Raw genomic sequence first — 8,153 nt, forward strand, 5'->3', positions numbered from 1 at the left:
ATTCATGGCCATCTTAATACATATGTCAGTTACCCTGGTCTCTTGCAGCTTAAACTCTCCTCCTCTGTAATCTCGTCATCACTCATACCTTAAAGGTTTAACATAACCAGTAACTGCACCCCTCTCAATTGGAGTTTCATATATCTACTATCACTTTGCATCTTCCTAGCTGCCTCTGCCTAGCAGTTTCTTCATAGTACCAGCATATTCAATCCATTGATTCTACCACCTGTACCTACCTCTTAAATTTCATGGTCAAGCAGTATAATCTCTCCCTTACATTTACAATTGTCCTTTGCCTTTCTCTCATTTCATCAGTATTGTTGGTAAAATCATAACACTAGATAAAAATATAGCTCCGTATATTCCATATCTACAAATGTGGTTGGAGGAAAAATTACAGCATGCTAAGTAGTTTCATTTGGAATATATATAGACTGAAATGGAAATTTCAGTACTGTTTATGTGAAATTAAAAGCACATTAGGGCTGGGATTGTAGCTCAGTGGTAGAGCGCTTGCCTAGCATGAGTGAGGCACTCTGGGTTCTATCCTCAGCACCAAATAAAAACAAACAATAAATGAAGGTTAAATTCTTAAAAAACACACACACAATACATTAGATGGACATAGAAGATAAGATTCGTGGATTTGAAGGTACATTAATATCAAATATCCTAAGTAATGCATAAATAAACTGCTTGGAAAAAACAGAATGAATGATATGAAGTGGGGCACAGTGAAATATCAGGTCTAATTTGTATGTAATTGGAGCCCCAGAAGGAGATGAGAGGAAAAAGTAGAACAGCAATATTTGAAAAAGTAATAGCCAAAAACTTCATAAATCTGATAGCAGGAAGCAGGGGGGTGATCCATCTCACAAATTTAATGAACTTAGTGATCCTCAAGCAGGATAAATAAGAAGAAACTCAGTGAACTTCAAGCAGTCATATCATGGTCAAATTTAAAAAATCAAAACCAAATAGCCATAGAAAAGTTTGGTATATTATCTACACAGGAACAGCAGTTAGCTAACTGTTCCTCATGATATGGAAACCAGGAAAGAATGAAATTATGTCTTTAAAGTACTTGGGAAAACTGCTGATCTAAAACATCAATAAAAGTGTCTGATTTTATAATGCATAAAAAAATAAATTCTGTGACAAAAAGGACAGTGGGGTGGGCCAGAGGTAAAGGAGTAACATGTAACTGTTACTTTCATTGTTTGGAAAGCATCAAAGTATTTATTTCAAGAATAATAAACCAAGGAAATGTTATCTTGATAATGACCACTAAATAAGAAAAGGTAAAATAAAAATCTAGGACAAAGATTAGAGTGTAACAGAGTGCTATTAGCATGCACCAAGCCTTGGGTTCAATTCCTAGCACCAAACCAAAGCTGTGGGGGGTGGGGGGGAGGGAATATGAAAAATGCTTGCTTGCTCAAAATGACAAGAGAGGGGGAAAAAAAAAATAGAAGGGACAAATAGTAAATAAGTAACAGAATGGTGGAGTTAAAACCACCTGTATCCATAATTACATAACTTGTAAGTACACTAAACATTACAATTAAAGGATAAGACTGGATTTTAAATAAATACACATAAATGCTGTCATACTATTTCTAAGAGACTACTTTAAGGTATACAAAATGATTGAAATTAAAAGGGTGGAAAAAGTTACACTATGCAAATGCTAATAAGCAAAAGAAAGCCTGCAAGCAGTAGACTTTAACGCAAGAGATTAGTAGAGACGAAAGAAACATTCATAATGAGAAAGAGGGTCAATTCAAAAGGGAAGCATGAAAATCCAAAATGAGTTTGCAGCTAACTACAAAGCTGTAAAATATATAATACAAAAATTAATATGTTTGGGATATCTTGGTTAAATTAAATGTTCAGACAAAAATCCAGATACAATTTTTAGATTGTTGTTTTTCCAGCAGTGCTTGGGATTGGCCTCCAGTTTTGTTGAACATGCTGAGCACATTCCCTACCACGGAGCTACATCTCCAACCCCCAGCCCACCAGCCTTTAAAGAAGCAAAAGACACTATATAAGCATCATTATCTTGGATGGTTTGAAGAAGGTTCACATGTAGCACAGACCCATCCACTGCAGGCTCTTCTCAAAGCAGGCTGTCCATTGTAAAGTCAGCTTATTTGCTAGTCTTTGGGGACAGTAATAAACCTTGGCAAATGCAAACAAGTATGAAATATTTAAATTTATTGACAAAGTACTAAATATTTGCCACTTGATCTTAAGTATTAATAATCTTAGAATCTTCCTGTCTCCTTTTTTCCTGAGGAATGGGGAAGAAAGAACTTTCTGCTATGCTCAGGGAGTTGTATTTCATTCTGAAATTCAGAAGTTCCTTTACAGAAATCTCTTCCTGAAGATAGTATTTTTATTAGAGGCCATTTCTGCCATATTTTTTCATGTAACTATTGTCATAAAATAATTCATTAGTTGTGATTGTCGGAAAATTCTGAAGGGTAAAGTTTTTAATGAAAAAGTTTGTTGATAATTAGGACTGGGGGTATAACTTGGTGTTAAGAATACATGCTTAACTCAGACAATGAAGACAAAATATTTAATCTTGAAAATAAAGTCACCCAAACAGAAAAGGTGGTAAGAAATCATGAACAGAATCTCCAAGAACTATGGGACATCATGAAAAGACCAAATTTAAGAATGATTGGGATTGAGGAAGGCACAGAGATACAAACCAAAGGAATGAACAACCTATTCAATGAAATAATATCAGAAAATTTCCCAAACCTGAAGAATGAAATGGAAAATCAAATACAAGAGGCTTACAGAACACCAAATGCACAGAATCCCAACAGATCCACACCAAGGCACATTATAATGAAAATGCCTAACATTCAAAATAAAGATAGGATTTTGAAGGCTGTGAGAGAAAAGCATCAGATTACATATAGGGGGAGACCAATACAGATAGCAGCAGACTTCTCCACCCAGACTCTAAAAGCTAGAAGGGCCTGGACCAACATATTTCAAGCTCTGAAAGAACATAGTTGCCAACCAAGAATCCTATACCCAGCAAAACTAACCTTCAGATTTGAAGACGAAATAAAATCCTTCCATGATAAACAAAAGTTAAAAGAATTTACAAAAAGAAAGCCTGCTCTACAGAATGTTCTCAACAAAATATTCCATGAGGAGTAAATGAAAAACAACAATGGAGGTCAGCAAAGGGAGGAACTACCTTAGAGAAAAAAACACTCAAAGGAGAAACCAAGCCAACTTAAAAACCAAAAATAAGCCAAATGACTGGAAATACAAATCATTTCTCAAAAATAATCCTGAACGTTAATGGCCTAAACTCATCAATCAAAAGACATAGACTGGCAGAATGGATTAAAAAGAAAGACCCAACAATATGCTGCCTGCAAGAGACTCATCTCATAGAAAAAGACATCCACAGACTAAAGGTGAAAGGATGGGAAAAAACCTTCCACGCACATGGACTCAGTAAAAAAGTGGGGGTTTCCATCCTTATATCAGATAAAGTGGACTTCAAGCCAAAGTTAGTCAGAAGGGATAAAGAAGGACATTTCATACTGCTTAAGGGAACCATAAATCAGGGAGACACAATGATAATAAATATTTATGCCCCAAACAATGGTGCATCCCTGTACATCAAACAAATCCTTCTCAATTTCAAGAAACACATAGAGCACAACACAACAATTCTGGGTGACTTTAACACACCGCTGTCACCACTTGATAGATCTTCCAAACAAAATCCAACCAAAGAAACCATAGAACTCAATAACACAATCAATAACCTAGACTTAATAGACATATATAGAATATTCCATCCATCAACGAGCAGATTCACTTTCTTCTCAGCAGCACATGGAACCTTCTCGAAAATAGACCATATGTTATGCCACAAAGCAGCCCTTAGGAAATGCAAAAAAATAGAGATACTGCCTTGTGTTCTATCAGATCATAATGGACTGAGAGTAGAAATCAATGACAAAGTAAAAAAAGGAAATTACTCCAACACGTGGAGACTAAATGATATGCTACTGAATGAAACATGGATAATAAAAAACATCAGGGAGGAGATTAAAAAATTCTTAGGGGTCAATGAGAACGATGATACAACATATCAAAATCTCTGGGACACTATGAAAGTGGTACTAAGAGGAAAATTCATTGCATGGAGCACATTCCAGAAAAGAATGAAAAGTCAACAATTAAATGACCTAACATTACAGCTCAAAGCCCTAGAAAAAGAAGAACAGAATAACAGCAAAAGTAGTAGAAGACAGGAAATAATTAAAATCAGAGCTGAAATCAATGAAATTGAAACAAAAGAAACTATTCAAAAAATTGACATAACAAAAAGTTGGTTCTTTGAGAAAGTAAACAAAATAGATAAACCCTTAGCTACACTAACAAAGAGAAGGAGAGAGAAGACTCAAATTACTAAAATACATGATGCAAAAGGAAATATCATGACAGACACCACTGAGATACAGAACATAATGAGAAGCTACTTTGAAAATCTGTATTCCAACAAAATAGAAAGTACCGAAGACATTGACAAATTTCTAGAGACATATGCTCCTCCCAAACTGAACCAGGAGGACATACATGATTTAAACAGATCAATGTCAAGCAATGAAATAGAAGAAGCCATTAAAAATCTACCATCCAAGAAAAGCCCAGGACCAGACAGATTCTCAGCCGAGTTCTACAAGACCTTGAAAGAAGAACTCATTCCAATACTTCTCAAAGTATTCCAGGAAATAGAGAAGGAGGGTACCCTACCGAACTCATTCTATGAAGCTAATATCACCCTCATACCCAAACCAGGAAAAGACACATCAAGGAAAGAAAATTCTAGACCAATATCCTTGATGAATATAGATGCAAAGATCCTTAACAAAATATTGGCAAACCGTATCCAAAAACATATCAAGAAAATTGTGTACCACGATCAAGTGGGGTTCATTCCTGGAATGCAAGCATGGTTCAACATTCATAAATCAATAAATGTAATCCATCATATCAATAGACTTAAGGATAAGAATCATATGGTTATTTCAATTGACACAGAAAAAGCATTTGACAAAATACAACACCCCTTCATGCTCAAAACACTAGAAAAAATAGGGATAGTAGGAACATACCTGAACATTGTAAAGGCTATTTATGCTAAGCCCATGGCCAACATCATTCTTAATGGAGAAAAACTGAAACCATTCCCTTTAAAAACGGGAACAAGACAGGGATGTCCTCTTTCACCACTTCTATTCAACATTGTCCTCGAAACTCTATCCAGAGCAATTAGGCAAACTAAAGAAATCAAAGGGATACGAATAGGAAAAGAGGAACTTAAGCTGTCACTATTTGCGGATGACATGATTCTATATTTAGAGGATCCAAAAACCTCCTCCAGAAAACTTCTAGACCTCATCAATAAATTCAGCAAAATAGCAGGCTGTAAAATCAACACGCATAAATTTACAGCATTTTTATACGCAAGCGATGAAACAGCTGAAAGGGAAATGAGGAAAACAACTCCATTTGCAATAGCCTCAAAAAAATAAAATACTTGGGTATCAATCTAACCAAAGAGGTAAAAGATCTCTGCAATGAAAACTACAAAACACTGAAGAAAGAAATTAAGGAAGACCTTAATTTCTTAAGGAAGACCTTAATGGAAAGATCTCCCATGTTCTTGGATAGGCAGAATTAATATTGTCAAAATGGCCATACTACCAAAAGTGCTATACAGACTCAATGCAATTCCAATTAAAATCCCAATGACGTACCTCACAGAAATAGAGCAAGCAATCATGAAATTCATCTGGAAACCCAGAATAGCTAAAGCAATCCTTAGCAGGCAGAGTGAAGCAGGGGGTATCGCAATACCAGAACTTCAACTGTACTACAAAGCAATAGTAACAAAAACAGCATGGTATTGGCACCAAAATAGACAGGTAGATCAATGGTACAGAATAGAGGACACGGACACAAACCCAAATAAATACAATTTTCTCATAGTAGACAAAGGGGCCAAAAATATGCAATGGAGAAAAGATAGCCTCTTCAACAAATGGTGCTGGGGAAACTGGAAATCCGTATGCAACAGAATGAAACTAAACCCCAATCTCTCATCCTGCACAAAACTCAACTCACAATGGATCAAGGACCTTGAAATCAGACCAGAGACCCTGCATCTTATAGAAGAAAAAGTAGGTCCAAATCTTCACCTTGTTGGCTTAGGATCAGACTTCCTTATCAGGACTCCCATAGCACAAGAAATAAAAGCAAGAATCAATAACTGGGATAGATTCAAACTAAATAGCTTTCTCTCAGCAAAGGAAACGATCAGCAATGCAAAGAGAGAGCCAACAGAGTGGGAGAATATCTTTGCCACTCATACTTCAGATAGAGCACTAATTTCCAGAATCTATAAAGAACTCAAAACACTCTACACCAAGAATACAAATAACCCAATCAACAAATGGGCTAAGGAAATGAACAGACACTTCACAGAAGATCTACAAGCAATCAACAGATTTATGAAAAAATGTTCAGCATCTTTAGTAATAAGAGAAATGCAAATCAAAACTACACTAAGATTCCATCTCACCCCAATTAGAATGGTGATTATCAAGAATACAAACAACAACAGGTGTTGGTGAGGATGTGGGGAAAAAGGTACACTCATACATTGCTGGTGGGGCTGCAAATTAGTGCAGCCACTCTGGAAAGCAGTGTGGAGATTCCTTAGAAAACTTGGAATGGACCTACCATGTGACCCAGCTATCCCACTCCTTGGCCTATACCCAAAGGACTTAAAATCAGCACACTACAGAGATACAGCCACATCAATGTTCATAGCAGCTCAATTCACAATAGCCAGATTGTGGAACCAACCTAGATGTCCTTCAGTTGATGAATGGATAAAGAAACTGTGGTGTATGTATATATACAATGGAATATTACTCAGCTATAAAGAATAATGAAATTATGGCATTTGCAGGCAAATGGATGAAATTGGAGAATATCATGTTAAGTGAGATAAGCCATTCTCAAAAATCCAAGAGAAATGATCTCACTGATAAACAGATGATGACACTGAATGGGGGGGGGGGGACAAGAATGGAGGAAGGAGGGACTGTATAGAGGGAAAAGAGAGGTGGGAGGGGTGGGGGGGAGGGAAAAATAACGGAATGAATCAACATCATTACTCTATGCAAATATATTAATACAAATGGTATGCTGTTACTCCATGTACAACTGAAACAACATGTATCCCATTTATTACAATAAAAATAAATTTTAAAAATACAATGGTAAAATAAAAAAAATTTTAAAAAAGAATACAGGCTTAGCATGAGTAGGGCCCTGGGTCACTCTCCAGCACACAACAACAAGCAACACAACAAAAGAATTATGGTAATTAAAAGTTACTTTGCAGTTTAGGCTTATTTAGATTGATTAATCTTGACAGTATGTTAAGCGTGAAAGAAAAGAAAAGGCAGAGAATGGGGGGAAATTCATGAATTGTAAGTAAGCCCTCATTGAAAGTTTAGCACCTTGCTCCTTTTCTCCTCCCACACAACTTCTGCTTGTATTTCTGTGGTGGGTAAAATATAGTGGATTTCAGTTATTGAGATATAATACTGCTTACTTAGATAAAAGCACCAAAAACTTCAATGTCAGGCTCCAGAATAATAGTTATGCAGTATCTTTTAATATTTTTTTAAAAAGTTTTTTGAAGAATCACTTGTTCCTTAGAAATATAACAAAAAATAGAAATGATTTAATCTCATGACATTGTTCTAAGGGAATCATAGTCTATGAAAAATCTCTTTACTGATGGTCAGTTTAAGATTGCAGAAGGTATGAGGGACAGCCTGCCTTGTAGACAGGCAGGAAAGGAAAGGTGATAAGGGAGATAGGAGGAATGATGGGTTTGCTGACTTGGTGAGACAACTGGCCTGTGACAGTGCAGGGTGCGCTGCCAGTGGTGGAAGAGGGAAGTTTACAAAAGAGTGAAAGAAAGGAACTGTGTGTAGTAACATGCAGAAAGTCAAACAGTTTTATGAGATAAGGAGAACTTTTTCAGGGAAGTGTCTCAGTATAGTTATGTAGTCAGTATG

General features: G+C 36.1%; 1 protein-coding gene across 1 annotated transcript in view; it reads left to right on the forward strand.

Moving 5' to 3' along the window:
• The window catches only part of YES1 (YES proto-oncogene 1, Src family tyrosine kinase), a 70,658-nt gene that overhangs the window by 59,503 nt on the left and 3,002 nt on the right, over nucleotides 1–8,153 (forward strand). The window lies entirely within an intron of this gene.

This window comes from Sciurus vulgaris (genome assembly GCF_902686455.1).
Source record: "Sciurus vulgaris genome assembly, chromosome: 13".
Lineage (NCBI taxonomy): Eukaryota > Metazoa > Chordata > Mammalia > Rodentia > Sciuridae > Sciurus > Sciurus vulgaris.